Below are 26,976 nucleotides of genomic sequence, written 5' to 3'. Positions count from 1 at the left end.
GAACAGTGCTGCAATGAACATAAGGCTACATGTGTCTTTACGTATCAATGTTTCTGAGGTTTTGGGGTATATACCCAGTAGAGGGATTGCTGGGTCATAAGGTAGTTCTATTTGCAGTTTTTTGAGGAACCACCATACTTACCTCCATAATGGTTGTACTACTTTACAGTCCCACCAACAGTGAATGAGAGTTCTTAATTTCTCTTTCTGACAGTTCATTGTTGGTGTATAAAAATGCCTCTAATTTCTGAGTATTAATTTTATATCCTGCCACTTTGCTGAATTCATTTATCGGGTCCAGTAGTTTTTTTACTGAGACTTTAGGGTTTTCTATATACAATATCATATCATCTGCAAATAATGATAGTTTTACTTTTTCTTTTCCAATTTGGATGTCTTTTATTTCTGCTTCTTGTCTGATTGCTATGGCTAGGACTTCCAGGACTATGTTGAATAAGAGTGGTGAAAGGGGGCACCCCTGCCTTGTTCCTGATCTTAAGGGGATTTCTTTTAAATTTTGCCCATTGAGTATGATGTTGGTTGTGGGTTTTATCATGTTGAGGTATGTTCCCTGTATTCTCACTTTGCTAAGAGTTTTGATCATGAATGGGTGCTGGATTTTATCAAATGCTTTTTCTGCATCTATTGAAATTATCATGTGGTTTTTCTTTTCTTCTGTTTATGTGATGAATCACATTGATTGATTTGCGAATATTGTACCAACTTTGCCTCCCCAGAATAAATCCCACTTGATCATGATGTATGATTTTTTTCATATATTGCTGGATCTGGTTGGCTAATATTTTGTTGAGGATTTTAGCATCTAGATTCATCAGGGATACTGGCCTATAATTTTTTTGTGTGTTGTCTTTGCCTGGTTTTGGAATCAATTATGCTCACCTCATAAAAGGGCTTGGAAGTCTTCCTTCCTTTTGAATTTTTTGAAATAGCTTGAGAAGGATAGGAGTTAGTTCTTTGAATATTTGGTAGAATTCACTTGTGAAGCTATCGGGCCCCAGGCTTTTGTTTGTTGTTAGTTTTTTGATAACTGTTTTGATTTCATTTTTTATAATTGGTCTGTTTAGGTTTTCTGATTCTTTCAGATTGATTTTTAAAATATTATGTTTCAAGGAATTTGTCCATTTCATCTAGGTTGTAGAATTTTTTGGCAGATAGTTCTTCATAGTATTTTCTTACAATCCTTTGTATTTCTGTTGTGGCAGTTGTTGTTTCTCCACTCTCATTTCTAATTTTATTTATTTGAGTCCTCTCTTTTTTTTTTTTTTTTTTTGGTGAGTCTGGTTAAAGGTTCATTGATGTTGTTAACCTTTTCAAAGAACCAACTCCTTGTTTCATTGATCTTCTGTATTGTTTTTTTAGCCTCTATATCATTTATTTCCACTCTGATCTTTATTATTTTCTTCCTCTGGGCTTTACTTGCTGTTCTTTTTCTAGTTCTTTAGATGCAGGGTTAAATTGTTTATTTGAGCTTTTTATAGCTTCTTAAGTTATGCCTGTAATTCTATGAACTTCCCTCTCAGGATTACTTTTGCTGTATCTAATAAATTTTGAGTTGTTGCATGCTCATTATCATTTGTTTCTAGAAAATTTTTTATTTTTTTCTTTAATCTCATTGTTCACCCATTTCTTATTTAATAGCATGCTATTTAGTTTCCAAGTGTTCAAGTATTTTTCAGTTTTTCTGTTGTGGTTAATTTCTAGTTTCATGCCATTGTGATCAGAGAAAATCCTTGATATGATTTCAGTCTTCTTAAATTTGTTGAGACTGCTTTTGTGCCCTAACATGTGTTCTATCCTAGAGAATGTACCATGAGCACTTGAAAAGAATGTATATTCTACTGCTTTAGGGTGCATGGTTCTGAAGATATCTATTAAGTCCAGTTGATCTAGTGTGTCCTTTAAGTCTGCTGTTTCTTTGTTAATTTTTTTTCTTGACTATCTATCTAGTGATGTTAGTGGAGTATTGAAATCCCCTACTATTATAGCATTGCTGTCAATCTCGCCCTTTATATCCATCAAAGTCGATGTTATATATTTTGGTGCTCTTATGTTAGGTGTGTAGATATTTATAATGGTTATATCTTCTTGTTGGATTGCTCCCTTTATTGTTATGTAGTGACTTTCTTTATCTGTTACTATAGCCTTTGTTTTAAAGTCCATTTTTTCTGATATAAGTGTTGCTACCCCAGCTTTTTTTTCATTTCCTTTAGCATGAAATATTTTTTCCATCCTTTTACCTTCAGTCTATGTGCATCTTTTGTTTTAAGGTGTGTCTCTTGTAGACAGCATATGTATGGGTCCTGTTTTCTTATCCACGCAGCTAACCCTATGTCTTTTGGTCAGATCATTTAATCCATTTACATTTAAGGTTATTGTTGAAATGTAGTTGTTTATTGCCATTTTATTCTTTAAAGCTGTATTCATCTTTTGCTATATTCTTTCCCCCTTTTGATCTGTTTACAACAAGCCCCTTAGCATTTCTTGCAGCATTAGTTTGGTTGTAGTGAATTCCTTGAGTTTTTTTTTTTTTTTTTGTCTGAGAAGCTTTGTATTTCTCCATCAATTTTTAATGATAGCCTTGCTGGATAATGATGCCTTGGTTGTAGGCTGTTGTTCTGCATTACTTTGAATATTTCTTGCCATTCCCTTCTGGCCTCAAGTGTTTCTATTGAGAATTCGGATGTCATTTTTATGGGGCTCCTTTGTAGGTGATAACCTTTTTTTCTCTAGCAGCTTTTAATATTTTCTCTTTATCACTTAGCTTTGGTATTTTAATTATGATGTGTCTTGGTGTAGATTTCTTTGGGTTTCTCTTTAATAAAATTCTCTTTGATTCTTGAACTTGTGTGACTTTTTCCTGCATCAATTTAGGGAAGTTTACAGCTATGATTTGATTGAACAAAGTTTCTATTTCTTGTTCTTTCTCTTCTTCTTCAGGAACCCCTATGATGCAGATGTTATTTCTCCTCATGTTGTCACAGAGCTCTCTTAGAATTTCCTCAAACTTTTTGAGTCTCTTTTCTTTTTGCTGCTCTGCTTCCATGCCTTCGTTTATCTTGTCCTCTAACTTGTTGATTCATTCCTCAGCTTCATCCATCTTGCTTTTAATTTCTTCCATTGTGGTCTTCATTTCTGATATTGTATTTGTCATTTCTGACTGATTCTTTTTTATTATTTCAATGTCCTTTTTTATATTTGCTATTTCTTTATTTAGGTGTTCTTTATGTCCATCTATTGTTGTTCTAAGATCTTTGAGTATCCTAACAATCATTATTTTAAATTCTGCATTTGGTAATTTGGTTATATCTGACTCATTCAAGTCCTTTCCTGGGAATTTCTCTTGATTCAATTGGGTTGCATTTCTCTGCCTTCTTATTCTGTCTGTGGATAAAAAGAATGTGGCCACTGGAGTCCAATGGGTGTGGCCTCTGTGTTCCCTAGGTGTGGTCTATCTGCAGGCCTGCCACCCCCTCTGCTGCTGCTGCCTAGGGCATTTGGGTATGGGCGTTGCCAGCACAGCCAGCTGTGACTGTTGCTGCAGTTTCTACCTCTCCTCCATGGGAGGGGCTATGTTCATGTGCTCAGGTCTACAGCCTTGACCTTCACCCTGTCCCCGTGAGTGGGGCTGCGTGCTGCACCTGGGGCTGCAAGCCTCGGCACTGCAGGCAGGGGTGAGCAACTTTGCCCAGCCGTGAGTCTCCACTTATTCCCAAGCTTTGGTCCCACCCCTGCAGGCAGAGCTGCGCTCATGCGTCAGCTGCAAGCTTTGGCTCTGTGGGCCAGGGCAGGGCTGCGTGCCTGCACTCAGCTGCGATATCTGCAGTTCCCAGTCTTTTGACTCTTCCCTGAGGGGGGGATTTCAGGCATGCCTGCAGCCGCCCACTGCTTTTGTGCACCCCTTATACCCCCACCGGGCACCATGCCTCAGTCATGGCCTGTCCAGTTTCCATCCCCATAGATGAGACCACGATTTTGCTTCCCAGCACCACCTGCCCTCCGATGAGTTCTCAACAGTGTGGGTGGGGGCAATGCAGCTCCTACCCTAACATTCAATACTGTATTCCTGATAACTCCCTTCTTCTAAGCGACTCTGCTCTGAGTGCTGTGGAAGAGCTTGTTTATCTGGTGTCCTGCTTCCCTTTGTTGGTATTGCTTGTTCCAGGGGAAATGTTCACTTCATATTTGGGGAGTGACTCAGCCCAGGGTTAGGGTGGCTATCCCTCAAAATGTTTCTGCCTGTGTCTCCTAAATTATACTCTCTTCCTGCTACTCTGGTCCTCTCCTCTCTCCCTGTCCCCCAGAGCCCCAGGTGAGTGGTTGTGAGAGAGGTTTTCTGCACGGTCCCTTTAAGAAGAATCCTGGGTCTGAGAAATCTGTCTCTTTCTTGCAAGCAGTATCCTGACTTGTTTCACAGCTAAATACTGTCCCTATGCCTTTTCTTGGTACTGGGACTGCAGGCTGGGGCTTTGTTCCTGGGCCCCAGGACCCTCTCGTCTCTGCTAAACTCACTTCCTACCACGCGAGTCTCTCCTTGCTGCTGTTTGTTCCTGGGAACTGGGCAGCCCTCTCCACATTTCTGCTTTTCCTACCAGTCTGTGTAGCTTCTTCTGTGTCCTTGGTTTAAAAGTCCTCTTAGTTTAATTCAAAGTTGGTTTATCCAAATGTTTCTTTTTTTATTATTTTTTTATTTTTTTTCATTTTTCTGAAGCTGGAAACAGGGAGAGACAGTCAGACAGACTCCCACATGCGCCCGACCGGGATCCACCCGGCACACCCACCAGGGGGCGACGCTCTGCCCACCAGGGGGCAATGCTCTGCCCATCCTGGGCGTCGTCATGTTGCGACCAGAGCCACTCTAGCTCCTGAGGCAGAGGCCACAGAGCCATCCCCAGCACCCGGGCCATCTTTGCTCCAATGGAGCCTTGGCTGCAGGAGGGGAAGAGAGAGACAGAGAGGAAAGCGTGGTGGAGGGGTGGAGAAGCAAATAGGCGCTTCTCTTGTGTGCCCTGGCCGGGAATCGAACCCGGGTCCTCCGCACGCTAGGCCGACGCTCTACTGCTGAGCCAACCGGCCAGGGCTATCCAAATGTTTCTTAAAATTAAGTTGTAATCCACTTTTGTTCTAGGAGGTGGAAGTTGGTACATCTGCCTACTCCATCACCATCTTGCCGCCCCCCCAGTCTTCCAATCCATGAACATGTATTTCCATCTGTTTATGGCTTGAATTTCTTTCATTATGTTTTTTAATTTTCAGTATACACCACATTTTTTTCCTTGACATCTCAATTACTTTGTCAGTAGTTCACCATATCTAATTATGCCATCTCTGATATTTTTCTATCCTCCATTAAAGTAAACATTTTAAAAAGCAAATTTTATATAAGCACCTGCTTAAAATTTTTCAATGGCTTTCTATCAGTTATAAGTTAAACACACAAATACTCAAATGTATTACCAGACTGTATATAATTAGGCCTTCCTTTCCAAGTTCAACTTGCAACACATAGTTTCTCATTCTCTGTTCTCCAGCTATTAAAATTTTCCCCCAAAACTTGTCCTGCTTTCCTACTTTAACTGCACACAACAACTCTTTTATCTTATTGAAGGACATTTTCCTCTCTCTCTCTCTCTTTTTTTTTTTTGCAATCTGTTTACAAATAAATTGTCATTTTCTCAGGGAAATATACCTTGATCTTGCCAGTCAAATTTTCTTATTTCATCTAATAGTATTGTGTACCTTTACTCTATAGCCAACATCACAGTTAAATTTTACATTAATTATGTGATACTTGATTAGAGTGTGTATCTTCCACATGACTGTGAATGCGATAAGAACAAACATCAAGTTTGTTTTCTTTGTCCCATAGAATAACAAGTACCTACCAGAGGGCCTGCCACCAATTAGAGAATTAAATATTTGTATTGTGAATGTATAGCAACAAAAATATATATACTATACCAAAGAATAAACTTAAAGAAATGTGTCTGATGGAAACAACCAAAAATCCCATCAACAGATGACTGGATAAAGAAGATGTGGCACATATACACTATGGAATACTACTCAGCCATAAGAAATGATGACATCAGATCATTTACAGCAAAATGGTGGGATCTTGATAACATTATACAGAGTGAAATAAGTAAATCAGAAAAAAACAGGAACTCCATTATTCCATATGTAGGTGGGATATAAAAGTGAGACTAAGAGACATTGATAAGAGTGTGGTGGTTACAGGGGGAGGGGGAAGAGGGAGAGGGAATGGGGGAGGGGGAGAGGCACAAAGAAAACTAGATAGAAGGTGACAGAGGACAATCTGACTTTGGGTGATGGGTATGCAACATAATTGAATGACAAGATAACTTGGACATGTTATCTTTGAATATATGTATCCTGATTTATTGATGTCTCCCCATTAAAAAAATAAAATTATTTAAAAAAAGAAAAGAAATGTGTCCATATGGAGAGAACTACAAAACTTTACTTTGGAAAATAAAAGAAGTACTTATATATAACAATAACAGAATATATACAACATCCATATGAGAAAAACCACAAAACTCTGATAAAAAAAATAAAAAAGGAACAAAATAAATGGAGATATACAAGGTAACACAAACGTAGGCTTACAGTTGTGTGTATGCAAAACACAGTTTTTTCTTATATCATTATTTATTAATTATTGTATTTTTTTCCATAGGAATAACTGCTAATATACTTTTGCTCCACTTTGTATTCCATGTTTATGGAAAGAAAGATGTAATAGTGTTAGCACATCAGTTCTTTTCAACTTGATTTTAGCTTCTATGCAATTGCAATCAAAATTCTAGGAAATTTGTATATTTTTAATACAAAGAAACTGATTCTAAAGTTTATATGGAGAATCAAAAGATACATAACACAATATTGAAAGAAAAAAGCAAACTTGGAGGTCTGACACTATCTGACTCTAAGATTACTATAAAGTACAGTAATCAAGATATTGTTGAATTGATAAAAGAATAGAACAATGGAAAAGAATCAAAATCCCAGAATTATTCTCACACAAATATAGTCAACTAATCTATGAAGCAAATAGTCTTTTTAACACATGGTGCTAGAATAATTGGACATCAATAGCAAAAAAATGAACCTAGACACAGACCTTACACCCTTCTCAAAAATTAACTCAAAATAGATTATAGACCTAAATATAAAATAAAAAACTATAAAACCCCTAGAAGATGACATGGAAGAAAATCTGGATAACTTTGGTTTTGGTGATGACTTTTTAGGTATGACATCAAAAGCATGATCCATGAAAGAAATGAGTGATAAACTGGACTTCATTAAATTAAGATTAAAATTTTCTGCTCTATGAAAGACACTGTCAAGAGAATAAGAAGATAAGCCACAGACTTGGAGAAAATATTTGCAAGGACATATCTAATAAAACACTGTTATTCAAAACATACAAAGAACTCTTAAAGTTTGACAATAAGAAAACACATAACCCAATTTAAAAATAGGCAAAAGATCTGAACAGACATGTCTGTGAAAAAAGATGTACCTATGGCAAATAAACATATGAAAAGATGTCAGCATCATAAGCATAAAAGAATAGCAAGTTAAAGCAATAATGAAATACAACTATGTAGTTGTATTTGAATAACGAAAATCCAAAACAATGACAGCATCAAATGATGGTGAAGATGTAGAACAACAGAAACCCTCATTCATTTCTGGTGGGAATGCAAAATGGTACAGCCATTTTGAAAGACAGTTTGGTGGTTTCTTACAAAACTGAACATGCTTGTGGTACCACATGGGTACCAGTCTTATTTGGGGAATCACTTCACAAGTTATATAAATATCTAACCAGTATACCTGAAACTAATATAATATTAAATATCAACTGTAATTGGAAAAAAAAAAGCAACTCAACATGCTCTTACCAGATATTCTGGAAATTGTGCTCCTTGGTATTCAACCAATGAATTGAAAGTGACAGAGGACAATCTGACTTTGAGTGATGGGTATGCAACATAAGTGAACGACAAGATAACCTGGAGTTGTTATCTTTGAATATATGTATCCTGATTTATTGATGTCGCCCCATTAAAAATAAAATTATTAAAAAAAAGAAAAAAGAAAATTTATGTCTACACAAAAACTTACACACAGATATTTATAGCAGCTTTTTTTTTATAATTGCTAAAACTTGGAAACAATCAAAATGTCCTTCAGTAGGTGAATGGATAAATAAACTATGGTATATCCAGACAATAGAATATTGTTCAGTGCTAAAAGAAATGAATTTAAGCCATGAAGAGATATGGTGGAAACTTAAGTGTGTATTACTAAGTGAAAGAAGCCAATCTGTAAAGGCTACATACTGCATGGTACCAATAATGATGACATTCTAGAAACGGCAGAATTATGGAGATAGTAAAAAGTTAAGTGAGTTGGGGGGCGGGTGGAAGAAATAAATAGTAGGAGCACAGAGGAATTTTATTACGGTGACGTTGTCTGGTACGATACTATAATGGTGGATGCATGTCATTATCCATTTGTCCAAACAGATAGAATATACAATACTACAAGTGATCCATGATGTGAACTTTAGACTTTGAGTGGTGATGATGTGTCAGTGCAGGTTCATTGATTATAACAAATGTACCACTCTGGTGTGGAAGGTTGATAGTGAGGAGGCTGTGCATGTATGGAGGGCAGGGGTATATGGGAACTCTGTAATTTCTGTTCAGTATTGCTGTGAACCTAAAACTGCACTAAAAATTAAAATCAATTTTTAAAATGTATATGGAAACATACTTTATTTGCTAGTCTGCTCAGTGGTCAGTAGCAGCCAGAGATATTCTTGGTGAAATAGATGTATTTTGAATTGTGTCAGAAGCCAAAGGTGCAAGTCTTGGTATGTTTTCTCTAACCAGCATCATTACATTTTAGGAGTAACTACTCTTCTCTGAGTCTTTTTACTATCTGTAAAATGGGAACAGTGTAAAGAAGATAGTTTGTAAATAATATAGAAATTGGTAAAATAAAAACAAAAACAGAATCTTTTGTATTTTCTTCCTTTTTTTTTTGCTATCTTTACTGAAACAAATACCCATCAAGCTAAAATCAGATGGCCTTAAGTAGTTGTTTTTTTTGTTGTATTTGTCTCATTTTTGTATTAAAAACCAACTTTAGCCTGACTGGTGGTGGTGCAGTGGATAGAGCATTGACCTGGGACACTGAGATCCCAGGTTTGAAATCCCCAGATTACTGACTTGAGCACAGGCTTCTGCAGCTTGAACACAGGGTTACCAGCTTGAGCACAGGGTCACTGGCTTGAGGGTGGGTCATAGACATGATCTCATGGTCACTGGCATAAGTCCAAAGGTTGCTGCCTTGAAACGCGAGATTGCTGGCTTGAGCAAAGGGTCACTGGCTCAGCTGGAGCCACTCAGCCAAGGCACATATGAGAAAGCAATCAGTGAGCAACTGAGGGCCTCAACGAAGAACTGATGTTTCTCATCTCTTTCCCTTCCTCTCTTACTTCCTTTACCTTCCTACTTCCCTCTCCCCCACTTACACACACACACAAAACAAACAAAATAACTTTAATTGAATATCCTGGTACTTTGTTATTTTACTAAAAGACAGAATCAGAATATATCGGTGTGGATCTCTATTTCACATTTTATGATTCTTTATTTTCCTTATTGGAAGTTTGCTTAAATTACTCAATGGTGCTATAATAGTCATTGTCATGACATATCTGTTTTCTTATGACTTAACCATATATAGAAGTCTGTAATTCTCTAAAATCATAAAATAATCTTAATATTTATTTTAAAAATAATGTATAAGCTTGTATGCCTTGGCACCAGCATGACCTGTATTTGAAATCTGATTCTGAAAATACTGAGTGTGTGATCTTAGGTGAGAAGTAACTTTTAACTTTCTGAGGCTCAGTTAATTCAGCTAAAAAATGAGGATAGGAATCTTTACTTACTGTGAAGAATAAATATGATATTGTTCATGAAAATAGAAAGCTTCATTCGGGGAGTGAACATACAATATAGTGTACAGGGTTGTGTCACAGAACTGGGCACCTGAAACCTGTATAATTATGTTAACCACTGTCACCTCAGTAAATTCAATTTAAAAATAAAGCTTCAATATATATCTTTATTACATATCATGTACATTTTGTGTGTGTATATATATATGAATAAAGTAATACATTATTTAACTTAATACCAATAGAAGCAGATTGAAATTTTATGAAATTGCAAGAGGGACTTGAAAAAGTTAATCTTTAAAAACAAGATGAATTTGAAGAACAAGTATGCAATAATGCTGAATATTAAAACTAATTACAAAATATAATAATAGTATAGACTAGAGTTAAAAACATACACACATACATATATATTTACTATATAATAAAGTTAGCATCATAAATCACTGGGGAAAAATAGTTCATTCAATAAATCGTATTGGGCTATTTGACTCTCCATTTGGCAGGAAATAGATTTAATCTCTTCCTCAAATCATATACCAAAATAAGTTCCAGATGAGTTAGCATTGAAATGTAAAAAGTGAACCATAAAAATTCTAGAAGATATTATAAATGAATGAGAAAAATATCAAAGGCAGAAGCCATATATTTAAAAAATGACAACACAAAAACAAGTGCATTTAAAGTCTATAAACCAATATGAAAGGCCAACAACAACAACAAAAAACCCTCAAGGATACCTGCAACTTTCATAGTCGAGGAAGGATCAATATCTTTACTGCAAAAAGAAATTTTAATAAATATTGCAGTGGACAAATTTTCAATAGTAAATTGTGCAAAGGTCATGAACAAGTTTATCATAGAAGAAAGATTACAAGTGGCAATGAAAGTGTCCATTTCACTAGTAGCTATAGAAATGCAAATTAAAGCAACATGAAAACATAGATCCTACTAACTGCAAGGAGGAGGAAATGGAGGAAACGGAAATTTAGCTGGGACCTGGGGGACAGAAAAGTCAATGGATTGGAGATCTAGGTATAGAGAGCTACAGAGGAATGGCAAACAATGCCCAGATTGATTGGGATATAAGAAGAAGCATTGCAAAGCTAGGCATTGGAATGGTAGACTAGACTAGAATGTTATGAAGGATGTTTTCAATGGTGGATTTTATTATTTTCTTGAGGTAACCCTGGTTTTCAGGGGTTGGCAAAGGAAAAACAAAACCCAACATATAACACACAATAAAAAAACTATAATAGTAATATATATATATATAAAATTCCCATATCATGGGAGGAGTATTTGTTTTTATAAAGTTGTTACTAAAACATGAAAAATTTCAATAGCTAGATGGCATGATTTTGAGCCCAAAAGGTAGTGGGTAGACTAGACAAACCCCAGGTTATGTTCATTTTAACTCTAGAGCATCTGATGCCAGGACCCTCAATCACTGCTCTCCACTAGCAGAAAATTTTAGGCCACACCACTCAATGTTTCAATTTCTTTTATGGCAGTGTTTGGGAGCTACCACAGAGTGCAAAAAAATAAATGCCATTCACGCCACAACGAATGCCCTTTAAAGTTCTTTAAAAGTCCCCCTTTCAACATATTTCAGAGGGCAACTTATGTTTGCAGTCATTGATAAGGAAACCCGCAATTTCTAAAACTTTTCTGAAGGTAAGAAGTATGCGGAAGAGAAAGAGAGATACTGAAAATGAAGAAAATAAATTAAAATAACTGCAGAGATGTTAGTCCCGGGAAATTTTTATGCCAGTCTGGCATTTTAGGACTCTATAATGCCCGACATTTCTAGGTGGGTATGCCTTCCTGATAGATGTCCCAGGTCTGAGATGTAGTCAATTCTCAAGCCAGGTTTTTGTGTGTGGCCACTGAAAGTCCTGTGCCAATATGGGCCAATCAATTTCCTTTCCAGCAGAAGTTTTTTGATGCCTTTTCCCCAAAATGCTTTGCGATAACTTAGCTTAATTAACCTTCTAGGTATTCATGTCACTGCAAGATGAATCTCAGCTATTTCTCTTACAAGTTGGTCCTAGACTTAAAAATGATTTTTTAGCTAACAGTTTACTAAGAATGTGTTAGTGACAATAAGCTACTCACTCTGCATCCATCAGAAAGGTTTATAATGAAATTCTCAAACAGTTCTGCTTTTCCAGACCCAGTACGGAAATGTTGAATGATTGCTGAAAGAGCAATTTCAAAGGCACAGTTTTGCAGAAGCAATCGTTTCACTGCTGTAGCATCTACATATCCATCTTAAAAATTAGACACAAATCTTGCTGTCTGTGGTTTTTTATTACTTGACAAGAAGGTTGGGATCCTCACTGATTTCCCAAATTAAAAAATGCTCCGATACAGGGGTGCTTCTTTCCCTGGCCAGTTCTCAAGCTCTTAGACACTGCTTGATGAATTGGTAGACCATTTTTGCAATCTGGTATTGATTTACTATCTTCATCTTAAACTCCGCCAAATTATTATTTTATTGGGGAGGAAAATATGGATACCACAAAGTGACACGTATTCCTATGAAATCTTGGCAGGCAGCCTTTTCTTACCAGGAGACTGCAGCAGCCCCCATCTGTCTCTCCCAGAGGGACAACATGTACCATGTTCCCTAGCAGGGATACATCTGGATCAAAGACATGATTGTGCTTTCCTTGTATTCTTTGAAAATAAAATCTGATACTCTGTTTTCCCACTGACCCAGGCCTGAGTGTCTGTAGGGTTTTCCTGCCACCTATTCTGCAATAGTGAGTGACAAGGTTCTACCTAGCAGAATGTGTGATAAGTGGTAGGTGATTTATAACATCAAGGTGAGAATGAGGACTGAGGCACTGAGGATGAAGCAGTGAGTGATTTTCAAAGCAGGCATGTTTATAATGACTTCCATCACGGTGACTGTTGACAAAATGATAGGAGGGAGAACCAGGGACGGTGATTATGCAAGAACTTCTTTTGAGACTCCCACTGGAAACACTCACCAACTCCCCTGCAGGTGTGAAGGGCCACATCTCAGGCAGTGAAGAATTAGCACAGTTAGCAGTCTTTGAAGGGAGGGGGCGGGACATCAAGAGGTTTCCGGGAAGAAGCCACTCTTTTGGTTGGCAAACAAAAGGGCACTAACAGAGTGAAAGACTCCCAAAGAAAAATTCACCTTAAGATGGGAAGTAATAGGGACGCTGTGGAAAGGATTTGGAATTTAGGATCAAAGGGTCTTGCTTGCAATTCCCACTCTACTTTGTGTGGGGCAGGTGTACCCCATCATGTGGAGCCCCAGCGACAGCTTGAGGAAGACTGAATGTCATGGCCTCCTGCCGCAATGGTGATGGCATGATGCCGCTGGGACTGACTGGAAACTCTTAGTGCAGGATGTGGGATCTGTGGAGCTATTAAAGAGGTTCTGATTGCTTGTCGAGCTTGCAAAGACCTTGTCTTCAATTGTAAGAATTGAAATATTGCTGTGTCTATCAAGATTGTGGCCCATGAGTCTTTTTTCAGTATTTTATATGCTAAACCCTTTCCCCACCTCAGGGCCTTTGCTTCTGTTAGTCTCCCCACTTGGAATGCTGTTGTCCCAAAGTCTGAGCCTAATTAACTTATCCTAAGCTTAAATGTCACTTCTTTAAATTAGATTCAGTGCCCTATCAAATGTTCCCAGAGCACCCAGCACTCTGCTTCATAGCACTTATCCCAATCATAATTCCATCTTTAGTTGTATAATTATCCAACGTTCTCCTTCCCATTAGACTAGTGCTCCCTGAGGATGGCAGCCATTTTCTGTCTTATTCAATATAATTTACTTCAATAGCCAAAACCTATGACAAGTGTGTAACAAACTTTTGTTACAGATTGAACCTGTGGGAGCAATAATCACTTTTCTGGAGCACCTGCACATTTCAGGCCAAGTAAGTCTTGGATTTATCCACTCTCTTCCAAAAGAAACAGCCACGGGTAAGATATTTGGATTAATCACATTATTTGATGTTTTAGTTTATGTAGCACTTCCACTCCAACGGTGTGCTCAGCGACAAAACCTCCTTCTAATGCTTTCCAGAAGGCCAGGATTTTTCAAACAGAGAGGATTAAGTCTGATGGATTGTAAGCTACTCGCAAAGTACTAACAGCATTGAACTGGCTGTTTTAGTCAACTTGAAAGTACATCTTCTTCTGAACAGCAAGCGACAGATTATTCTTTAGGTGTGAAGTAATCTAATGAGCATGACACGGAAAGTTAAGTATAAAAAAGGCAGCATGGCTAATTGACAGTATTCATTTTTTGAATACTTAGGTTTCAGTGGCTTAAACTATTGTCGATATGCAGGGGTGGCTTCTGAAGTTTCTTTTCCCTGCTGTAAAAAAACTGTGAAGAAAGAAAACATACCCTTTTGGTTAATAAAGCAACAAGGTTCACAAACAGCAGAGGCTTAGGCTGACCGACAGAGCTGAGGGCTTTTCAGAAAAGCAGTACTTTTGGAGCTAAATGTCAGGTATCCCCAGCAAACCAGGACTGTTGATCACAGAGCACAAATGGGAATCCCCATCCTTGGGTTCTCATCCCAGCCCTTTCTGTAGGCTAGTCATGCTTTGGAATCCTCTTTCCTTATCTGTACAAAGAGGCAATCAGAGGATGACTGATGAACCTTCAGCTCTGAAATGAATGGTGTTCAATATTCTATGAAATGAAATGAAGACAATAGTACAGCAATAGTCATGGGGGAAAAACTAGTGAAAGATGAGAAGCTTAACACTAGCATTTGTAAACCTTGGTTGTGTTAGGACTTCACACTGGAGCACAAAGTGTAGGGTGCTCTGGAGTGCTGACCACATTTGCTCACTTAATTAAACTTATTCCTTATAGCAACTAAATGAGGTAGATAGTTGTGATACTGTAATTTATAATAATAAATATATACTATTTCTTTGTCTAGTTTCCTGGCACAGATCTCCTAAACACCTTGGGATTTTCTAAGTGATGAGAGTGGAAAAGGTGTGTTTTGATATGTTAACAAAGTAACTTTTGGAAAGCCCCCTAGATCACTTAAGGATGAGGTTCTGGTTTCTGGAGGAATCAACCCTTGATTAGAAGGTTGGGAATTTTTTTTTTTTTATAAAAATTTTATTTTTTTAATGGGGTGACATCAATAAATCAGGATACATATATTCAAAGATAACAAGTCCAGGTTATCTTGTCGTTCAATTATGTTGCATACGCATCACCCAAAGTCAGATTGTCCTCTGTCACCTTCTATCTTGTTTTCTTTGTGCCCCTCCCCACCCCCTCTCCCTCTCCCATTCCCCCCTCCCCCCCGTAACCACCACACTCTTATCAATGTCTCTTAGTTTCACTATTATGTCCCACCTACGTATGGAATAATACAGTTCCTGGTTTTTTCTGATTTACTTATTTCGCTTTGTATCATGTTATCAAGGTCCCACCATTTTGCTGTAAATGTTCCGATGTCATCATTTCTTATGGCTGAGTAGTATTCCATAGTGTATATGTGCCACATCTTCTTTATCCAGTCATCTATTGATGGGCTTTTTGGTTGTTAGAAGGTTGGGAATTTTAGTGCCACTACTCTAACTTCAGAGAAAGGAAGAGAGGTGGGAAATTGAGTTCAGTCAACGGGCAGTGATTTAATCAAACCTGCCTATGTAATAAAGCATCCCCGGTTACATTTTAACTTTTAAGAAAAAAGAAAGAAGAAGAAGAAGAGGAGAGACAGGAGGAGGGAGAAAGAGAGGGAGAAGGAGAAGAAGGAGGAGGAGAAGGAGGAGGAAGAAGGAGAGGAAGGAGAAGGAGGAGGAAGAGGAAGAAAAAGGAGAAGGAAGAAGAAGAAAAGGAAGGAGAAGGAGGGGGAGGAGAAAAAGAAGAGGAAGAGGAAGAAGGAGAACAGAGTTCAGAGAGCTTGTGGGTTGGTGAACGAGGGTGACTCAGGTCTGCTCAGAGAGCATGGAACCCCCACACTGTGCCTTCTAAGTCTCTTCCATCTGGCTGTTTCTGAGTTATATGCTTTTATAAGAAACCGGTAAGCATAAGTCAATGTTTCTCTGTGTTCTGTGAGCCATTCTAGTGAATTAAGTGAAGCCAAGAAAAAGGCCATGGGAACCCCTGACCTATATATAGCCTGTCCGTCGGAAGTGCAGAAGACAAACTTGAATTGCCATTGGCATCTGAACACGGGGAGCGTTCTTGTGGGACCAAGCCCCTGAACTGAGTTCACTGTACAACACCCAGATGGTATGGAAGGATTGGGTGGTGGTGTATAAAAGAAACCACCAATTGAAATTGAAATTGGTGGTCAGAATGGTGATCTCATGACACCCATTTTGCAGATGAGGACATGAAGAAAAAAAGAAGTTCAGTAAGATTGTTTGGGCCACCCAAAGGGCAAGCAGTGATCTGACAGACAGACAATATTGCCCCACTCTTGGTCAGTCTTACTAAAAGCCCAGCAACTCCTTAGAGAGGGTTAGGATAGCAAAAGGTAGATCCCCTGTGGGTTCCCTTAGTGTCACCAGTCCTGCACTGGGTCTCCAATAAGAAGGACCCAGCCTCTGGCTCTCTCTCTCCTGCTGAGATTGTATATGTTAGCCTGTGTTCTGTAAAAAGATTTTTAAAAAAGGCAAAAAAAAGTGTAAGATGAGCTTGAATATTTTCAATCCATAGTGTGATTTCACCTCAATCATTAGCCAGGTCCTCACAGAATGAGGAGGCCAGCAGCATGTGCAGCAATTTAACTGGGTTTGGAACTGCTGCCCAGAAACCCCTCGGGTGGGAGGCTCCCCTCAGGAATATGCGGAATGGGAGAGGGAAGCCCAGAGGAGAAAGGCACAAAGGTTAGTCCTGCTGGCAGGGCGAAGATAAGGCTGGGGTGGAGAGGCAGAAAGGTAATGTCAGCCAAAGGCAATAAACAGGCCTTCCACAAGTGCCTCAGAGCAACACTGGGGAGTCAAAAGAAATAAGCCCATTAATAAATGAGAAGGGAAGGAAATGACCGCTTCAGGAATGTCTGGGGCACTCAACTATTTTTAAAATATCTTTAGCAAGAAAACTGAGAGGCCTGCATAAAAAGCAGGGGATCGGCATCAACCTGACAAGCCCTAAGAGCTAATGCTAAGTGAGGACAGCTGAGAAAGCCAAGGAGCCAGGAGCCTGCCTGTCAGACAGGTGAGATGCAGGAAGCTGTCTTCTGCAGGAAGAAATCTGCCAAGCTTGGTTATTTTCTCGGGGAGGGGGGGAGCGCATCACAGTAGCAAGAGCCTAGGCCTTGCACTGGTTTAGATCCTCTGGTAGCTCTGCGACCATAGGCTGTTTTCCTAGGCTCTCCATTGGAAGTTTCTCCATCTACAACCTAAAGCTAAGAACAGCAGCTTCCTGTGCAGGTTCTTGTCGGGAGTTACGAGAGAGCACAAGAATGCTCAATAAATGGTGTCCATATGCGTTTATGGGCCTACATATCTTCTTAAAGTCCCAAATTCAAGGAAACTGAAAATCGAAAGGTTTTGCTAATTCATATGGCAACAGACATTGGTCTGATCTAAAGTCATTAGATAGTCAAAGCTAACCAGAACTGATACTAGACTATTTTTATTTTTCATTTACCCCACTTAATGTGAATATTCATATACTTAGCTACAGAAATATTAATGTGTATGATTAAGGGGTGCCTGCCAAGACCCCAGTGGGAGATGTTGATAATGTGCAGAATATGCACATTTCTTCCTTTAAATCTAAAAAATTCTGAATCATGTCGGTTCAAAGGGTTTCGAAGAACAGCTGATGAACCTTAACGACTCTTGGATTCACCCCCTCATCAGGAGCAGCATAGCTCTGGCATGGAATCCTGACCTTCCAGCCCAAGTAGAGGATCAGCCTTAGAATAAGTTCCCCCACAATTCCATGAGGCTTTGGCTCAGTCAGCCCTGCTCAAGAAAATGGCAAGAAAGAGCCTAATTTATTAGCTGTTAATTTTGTTACGTAATAAACTTGATCTTTGAGTTGCAAAAATCCAGTTGGAAGAGGTAGAAATGTAAAGTGATCACAATGACTGAAGTGTTAAGCTCAGAAAATATATGAGTTTCATGGGAAGAAGTTTCCAGAAGTCAGAATGATACTAATGCTTCTGAAGTTTTTGTGTGTTTTTCTTTTAAAGGAATGCTACTTTTATTCAGCATTAAGTTCTTTTTCTATTGTGGTTTAATTTCAGTCCTATCGATTTCAACCAGCAATTTGAGCATTGGCTGTAACAGGTAAGTAGCAAGCCTCCCTGTCTGCAGCTTTCAAAGAACATGGAGACACAATGATCCGAGTAACAACTGGAAATCGGGGTCCCTAGGCAGTGGAAGGAATCTGCTCTAACTGGGTGGTCAGAATTGGGTGGTGAGGTGGGTCAGGATGTGGGAGGTGGCGGTGTGTGAGCCAAGGAATGGGACCTGGTGAGACTGATAGAGGAAAGAGGCATGCTTAAGAAGAGGCAGGACCACTGACAGATTGTCTGGGACTTCTTGTGGACAGGTAAGTAGGTGTGTGTGGACGCACATCTGTGTGTGCTACATGCACACATCTTACCAGTCTCCATTCCCCCCTTCATCATGACTCTTTCCTCCTCCCCATGGATCTAATGGAAGGTCCCCATTTCCACCTGCCATGCTGCAGTAGGAAATGCACTTTCGGCAACCCTGTTGTATCTCAGGCCTAGACCAAGGCATAGGTAACTATGACGCAAGTGCACTATTACCAAACGCTCTATCATAGTTGCTAAAGAGGGTGGATTGCACAGTGGTTAAGAACGTGTTTCCAGACATCTGTACTGGAGTTTGAATCCCAATCATTTATGAACTTGACAGATAACTTAATATCCCTACATTCAGTTTCCCCATCTGTAAAATGTAACTTACTCACAGGATTTGTGAGGATTAAAATGAGGACGATTCCTGTAAAGCTAACCATGGGGCCTGACACATAATGGTTTCTCCATCCCTGGGTTCAGTGTCCTCTCTATTTGAGCAGCTCTGGGGCTCCCAGCCACACCAAGACATCCCCAATCCTTGCTAAGACAATTGAACCCTAAATAAAAACAGCATTTTATTTTGAGATCTCCCTGGCTGACAGCTGTTAATTGGGGGATTTATTATTTTCTTAACCATGTTAAAGCCTTGGTCCCCAAATTTCTGAGCTAAATTGCCTTGTTGCTTCCTACTTTCCCACTCACAGCAAACTCACTTCTGGCTCCTTTTTCTATTCTTGGCCCGATTGTCAGTTGTGACAGTGTCCAGGATAATCCAGTTATGTGGTTTTGCTTTGATGGGACTAACAGGGTGGAACCGGGGTTGCATTTACAGGCAACATGGCGGCACCATGTCTAAGATGCCTGCCCTGTTGGGGTTCTTGCAAAAATTCCAAGTTTTATTGGCAGAAAGGATTCCAAGAATCTTTTTTGAACTTCAGATAAGAAATTCTGGAAGAGAGACCATTCAAATGATACTCTTTAGAATGTGAAAAATGTTCACTTGCCTTACTCTTACTTCTTATTTCTATACTTATTATGTATGTTGAGAGAAGCTTCTTTGATTGTGGAGCTCTCTCCTGTATCTCAAGCTTCCTGAATAGTCACATCATCAAAAACAGGGATGGGGCTGATCGAAGAGGACTCAGTGTGTGGGGGATGGGGTCCCTGCACCATCTGCTCTTTGAAGCTGCCCTCCAAAAGCTGGTCAAGACACAGGGAAGGCCTTTATCAACTCCAAAGAGTGTGGAGCACACAGTCCTACTTCTTTAAAGAGTGCAGGAATTACTCCTCAAAATAAACATTAAGGATTAAATATATGAGATGAAAATTAGGAGTTACAAGAGAACAGGTCCATGAAACACATATCATATGCTTAACAAAAATGAGGAATTTCTTTAACACCTACTAGGATGTCAAGTACCCCACCTCGTGCCAGGCAGAGTGGCAAGCACTTCACATTATTCTACTGTGAATCATACAAGCTGGGTATTATAGCTATTTGATCTGCAGAGAGAGAGAGAGAGAGAGAGAGAGAGAGAGAGAGAGAACGAACTGAGGCTTAGAGGGGTTTAAGCGGCCAGAAAATGGTGATGCTAAGATACAAATTTAGGACTGTCTGTCCCCAAAGCCAGCAGCTACCTGCCTTTCTTGGTCATTATGCTCTTTTAGTATTTGTCACCATACAACATCAATAGTAAAATGTGGGAATGTAACAAGATTTTCCTCCTTTTAAAAAATTTATACTATTTCCTATTCCTGATGATTCCCTTTTGCAATTTTTATGCATTTATTAACTTATTTATTCATTCACTCACACACCCATTACTTATTTTTTTCTCTCTCTCTGTCTCTGTCACAGAGGAATTACTGTTATAATCACTATCCTTGAAGAATTTATGGTGAAGTCTGTTCAAAGTTTGATGTAGTGGAGCTTGCTACAAAGCAGATTCACACATTTTACCAAAAGATAAGAGCGAAAAGAAATATAGGAAGATAAAACAGTTTAGAGACAAGAGGAAGAGAAGACATCTTATCAGTATAAAAGCCTGCTCAACAAAATATTATTTACTGATCATCATTTAGAGACAGGCTCGTTGTGTGGAGACTGCATTGTGAATTACTACGAAGAGGAGAGAAAGCTCTTCTGTGAGCCGGTAGAGATGAATCCACTCTGTTTCTGATAACAAGGGAGTCAGAGTAGGTCTGGTGCCATCAAAGACCTTCTGAAGCAGCATGAACATTGATCATGCCATTTTCTGAAAGAGGGCAAAACTGGGTTAGTGTGTTTCTAGACTGAGGGCCATGATTACTATCCACAAATATTTAAAGGGTGTAAATGAAGACTTTATTGCTTTAAAATGTCTTTGTACTAACTTCGTTTACTAAAGATGCAGAAGAGACCGGGGAGGCATTTCTGAGCCCCAGACTCCACCCCCCAGAAAATTTGTATTTGGGGATATCACAGAGTCAGAGAGTGGGCCTTGGGTATGGAGTGATGAGGGCCTCTGAAGATTGCATCAGAGAGGAGGGGACAAAGCCACAGAAGACACTAGTCTAACTGATGCCTGCACAAAGACTTCATGAGGGAGGACAATTACAATTTAATGGCATTTCAGAATAGTGGAAAGTATTCATTAATATCCCACAGAGGAGAAAGAAACAACGGAAGTACCTCCAGTGTTAGAACAGAGGGAGGGACTCAAGCTCAGAGAAGTGGAAGGTCGATTGTCTCCTCGTAACTAGAGCCATCATTTCATTTGTTCTTCTGTGACTGTCCCCCTTTCTTTTCCATCTCTGCTTTTTGGAACTCCCCATGAAAGTGTGGGATTAGAACCCAGTAGAGACACTCAAAGTCATTAAATAGTATTCCTTTTTGGCAACTCTAGTGAAGGTTCTCTAAATTAATTTAGAATAATTAATTATTATAAAGTTGTTAAGGTTTAAGTTTCTTGGAACACAGATGGATTTTATTTATGCAGATAACAGGTCCCAAATATATGAGGATAATTGGATTTTGGAGGTACAAATACTAATTTGAGGGTGGTAAGAGGGTGTGTTGTATAACAAAATGGAAACATGTAGAAAGGAATCGTGTTAAATGTTATCTATCATCCAAGATGAAGGCCGACAGTATGGAAATTAGATTTTTATTGACCTGTAAATGCCCTTGGAGAGATAGTGAATCAGTAAAATTTTTTACTGGAGTAAGTCACATAATTAAAAGATTATTTTTAACAGACCCAGCCAACTATAGGCCATTCAGAGCAAACAAAAGTACAGAACAAAACCTCAAAACAAAAAATCTGTCTGGAGCAGATGAAGAGGAAGAGAGCATCCTTTGTATTATGTAAGATGTAGCTAATAATTTCTTTACAGGTACTGAATCGTATACGTCCTGAACAAGAATCAAAACGTCTTAGTTTCATCCAAATGCTATAAATGAAGTTAAATGGGAACATACGGTTATTTAACATTTCCATAGGACTGTCTGTTTGCCAAAAGATTTATAATCACTTGTTACTGAATATTCATAGCATCCCTCTCAAGCACAATTTCCCATACTGGGAACACAAGGCTGCAGGGATGGTGGAAGAGTTCCAAGAGGGCCATGGGGACTGGAGCTGTAGTATTTCAAACAGCTGTCTGGTGGTGAAGGAAAGTTGTGGCTGCAAAAGAAGGTACAGAGCTCCCAGCATGCTGTGTTCCCTGGGCAAGTCTCCTCCTGAGATCCAGGCCCCTTCTTAGTACCAGGCCTTCCTTCCCTCAGGATTTTAGGCTCTGCCCACTCTCCTGTCCTCTGCAGCTCCAGCTTGTGCCTCTGGGGAGGATGGCATACAGCTCAACAGCAAAATGAGCAAATAATCCATTGAGCAAAGGACATGAATAGACACTTATTTAAAGAAGACATTCAGATGGACAATAGGCATATGAAAAGATGCTCTATGTCACTAATCATCTGAGAAATGCAAATTAAAACCACAATGAGATATCACCTCACACCAGTCAGAATGGCTACCATTAATAAATCAACTGACAACCCTGGCCGGTTGGCTCAGCGGTAGAGCGTCGGCCTGGCGTGCGGGGGACCCGGGTTTGATTCCCGGCCAGGGCACATAGGAGAAGCGCCCATTTGCTTCTCCACCCCCCCCTTCCTCTCTGTCTCTCTCTTCCCCTCCCCCAGCCAAGGCTCCATTGGAGCAAAGATGGCTCGGGCGCTGGGGATGGCTCCTTGGCCTCTGCCCCAGGCGCTAGAGTGGCTCTGGTCGCGGCAGAGCGATGCCCCGGAGGGGCAGAGCATCGCCCCCTGGTGGGCAGAGCTTCACCCCTGGTGGGCGTGCCGGGTGAATCCCGGTCGGGCGCATGCGGGAGTCTGTTTGACTGTCTCTCCCCGTTTCCAGCTTCAAGAAAGATAAAAAAAAAAAAAAAAAAAAAAAAAAAAAAAAAAAAAAAAAAAAAAAATCAACGGACAAGTGTTGGTGAGGATATGGAGAAAAAGGAACCCTTGTGCACTGTTGGTAGGAATGCATATTGGTGCAGACACTGTGGAAAATAGTATGGCAGTTCTTCAAAAAAAATTAAAAATGGATTTGCCTTATGAAACAGCGATCCCACTTCTGGGTATATGTTTGAAGAAACCCAAAACACTAATTCTAAAGAATATGTGGGGGTGTAAAAAATAGTTGTAGGGATGTAAAGTACAGCATAGGAAATATAGTGAATAATATTGTAATAATTATGTATAGTTCCAGGTACTGAAAATATTGGGGCAGGGGGAAAAATTTGTAAAATATATGATTCTCTATCCACTATGCTATACCCCTGAAACTATTACAAAATGATAATGAATGTAAACTGTAATTGAAATAATTTCTTTTCATATGTTCATTGCGATATTATTTATAATAACAAAGATATGGAAGCAACCCAAGTGCCCATCAATAGATGACTGGATTAAAAAGCAGTAGTACATATATACAATGGAATGTTATTCAGCCATAAAAAAGAATGAAATCTTGCCATCTGCAAGAACATGGCTGGACCTATAGGGTATTGTGCTGAATGAGCTAAGCCAGACAGAAAAAGACAAATGTTGAATGATTTCACTTATATGTGGAATATGAAGAGCAATATAAACAAACAAACAAACCAGAAACATACTCATAGATACGAAGGACAGACTGATGGTTGCCAGAGGGGAGGTTGTTATGAGACTGGTTGAAAAGAGTGAAGGGATTGAGTAGTATAGATTGGTAGTTATAAAATAGTTGTGGGTGGTCTTGTATGGTTACCTCAGTAGTAGATCATTGGCCCGGTGTATGGATGTTCCAGGTTTGATTCCTGGTCAGGGCACATAGGAGAACGAACATCTGCCGCCTCTCCTCCTTCTATCTCTCTCTCTCTTCTCCCGCAGCCATGGCTCAATTGGTTTGAGTGCATCAGCCTGGGCACTGAGGATGGCTCTGTGGAGCCTCCATTTCAGGCACTAAAAATAGCTTGGTTGCAAGCATGGCCCCAGATGTTCAGAGCATTAGCCCCAGACAGAGGTTGCCGGGTGGATCCTTGTCAGGGCACATGTGGGAGTCTATCTCTCTATTGCCCCTTCTTTCACTTGGAAAAGAAGAAAAAAGAATAGTTGTGGGGATATAAAGTACAGCATAGGAAATACAGTGAATAATATCATAATAACTATATATAATTACAGATAGATACTGAAAATATTGGAGCAGGGGGTACACTTTGTAAAGTACATGATTTTCTATCCACTATGCTGTATACCTAAAACTATTACAAAATGATATTGAATGTAAACTGTAATTAAAACAATTTTTTTTAATTAAAAAAGAAGTAGAGGTTATAGAGACCTGTATTTAAATGTTAGTTTTGGCCCTTGCTCCCTGGATAACTCTGGCACATCTCATACTCTCTGCGAGCTTTAAAGACTACATCTGCAAAATGCTAGATAATCATACATGCTGTGCAGAATTGTTACAACAAATAAGTAAGAGGAATCATGCAGTCTTTCTGTGACTGGCTTATTTCACTTAATATAACATCTTCAAGTTTTGTCCATGCTGTTACATCTGGCAGAACTGCATTCTTTTTAAAAGGCTGTATAGTATTCCCTTGTACATATATCTAATTTTCTTTATCCATTCATCTGTTGGTGGACATTTAGGTTGTTTCCAAATCTTGGGTCTTGTGACTAATGCGGCAACAAACATGGGAATGATGATATTTGAGATCCTGATTTCAATTCTTTTTGGTAAATGCCCAGAAGTTGGATTGCTGGGTCATATGATAGTACTGTTTTTAATTTTTTGAGGAACCTGCAGGCTGTTTTCCATAGTGACTATACCAGTTTACATTCTCACCACCAGTGCGCAAAATTTCTTCATATTTGTTGTCTTTGCTTTTGTTTTAAGTAGCCACCCTGACAGGTGTGAGGTAACATCTCATTGTGGTTTTGATTTAGATTTCCCTGATGATCAGCGCCTATAGTCAATAGTAAGGTATTGCACATCTAAACATTTGTTAAGAGGGTAGATTTTATGATAAGTGCTCTAACCACAAAAAAATAAAATAAAAATATTAACAAAGATAAAAATAAAATATATATATAAACTCATTTCAATGTACAAATGAAAAAAATTAATAAAAATAACACCCTTTTCATATTGTAGTTACTATTTATCATGGGCTCATGGTCTTTCCAGGTGTTTCTTGTTTCAGACAACAAGCACAAGACTCTTTTCATCTGGTGGACTGTCCTCTGAATCTCTCTGATAAAAACAAATAGTAGAGACACACATATGTATATATAAAAATAAATACAAACCTGGTGATTTTCTGTTCCATTTCTTTAAAAACTGACATTGGAATTTGATGAGAATTGCATTAAATTTGTATATTTCTCTGGGTAATATAGCCATTTTAACTATATTTATTCTTTCTATCCAAGAACATGGGATATTTTTTCATTTCATTGTATCTTTTTTGATTTCCTTTAATAATGATTTGTAGTTTTCAGTATATAGATCTTTTACATTCTTTGTTATGTTTATTCCTAGGTATTTTTTTTCATTGCAATTGTAAAAGGTATTATTTCTTTGAGTTCATTTTCCAAAGTTTCATTATTGGTGTATATGAAAGCAATAGACTTCTGTATATTAATTTTGTATCCTACAATCTTACTGTATTGGTTTATTGTTTCTAATAGTCTTTCTGTGTAGTCTTTGGGGTTTTCTATATACAGGATTATGTCATCTGCAAAAAGTGAAACATTTACTTCTTCTTTTCTGATATGAATGCCTTTTATTTCTCTTTCTTGTCTGATCACTCTGGCTGAAACTTCCAGCACTATGTTGAATAGAAATGGAGAGAGTGGGCAGCCTTGTCTTGTTCCAGATTTTAGAGTAATAAGTATTTCACCATTTAGTACAGGGGTAAGGACCCTATGGCTCACGAGCCAGATGTGGCTCTTTTGATGGCTGCATCTGGCTTGCAGACAAATCTTTAATAAAAAAAATAACGTTACAAATATAAAACATTCTCATATATTACAACCCATTCATTTTCTACCACTCAAGTTCATGGTTGCAGGTGGCTGGAGCCAATCACACATGTCCTCTGGGACAACACCAAATTTTTATTGGATAATGCATAACGTACACGGGTCGTTGTATGGCTCTCACAGAATTACATTTTAAAATATGTGGCATTCATGGCTCTCTCAGCCAAAAAGGTTCCCAACCCCTGATTTAGTATGATATTAGCTGATGGTTTATCTTATATGGCCTTTATTATGTTGAGTTACTTTTTTTCTATACCCATTTTATTAAATGTTTTAAACATAAAAAGATGTTGTATTTTATTGGATGCCTTCTCTGCATCTATTGATAGGATCATGTGGTTTTTGTTCTTTGTTTTGTTGATATGGTGTATAACAATAACTGTTTTATATATGTTGAACCATCCTTGTGCTCCTGGGATGGATCCTACTTGATCATGATGTATTTATTTTTTAATGTGTTGTTGTATTCAGTTTGCTAGCATTTTTTAAAAGATTTTTCCATCTGTATTCATTAGAGATATTGGTCTGTAGTTGTTTTTTTTGTTTTTTTTTGTATTGTCCTTGCCAGGTTTTGGTATGAGGGTTATGTGGGCTTCATAAAATGTATTTGGAAGTATTGCTTCTTCTTCAATATTTTTGGAAGACTTTGAGAAGCATAGGAACCAAATCTTCTATGAATGTTTGGTAGAATTCACTAGTATAGCTGTCTGATCCTGGACTTTCATTTTTTGGGAGGTTTTTGATAGTTGCTTCTATTTCCTCCCTGCTTATGGGTCTATTTAGGCATTCTATTTCTTTGTGACCCAGTCTCAAAATATTGTATAGTTCTAAAAATTTATTCAGTTCTT

The sequence above is a fragment of the Saccopteryx leptura genome, chromosome 11 (genome assembly GCF_036850995.1).
Source record: "Saccopteryx leptura isolate mSacLep1 chromosome 11, mSacLep1_pri_phased_curated, whole genome shotgun sequence".
Classification (NCBI taxonomy): Eukaryota; Metazoa; Chordata; class Mammalia; order Chiroptera; family Emballonuridae; genus Saccopteryx; species Saccopteryx leptura.
This window is presented reverse-complemented; position numbering follows the sequence as displayed.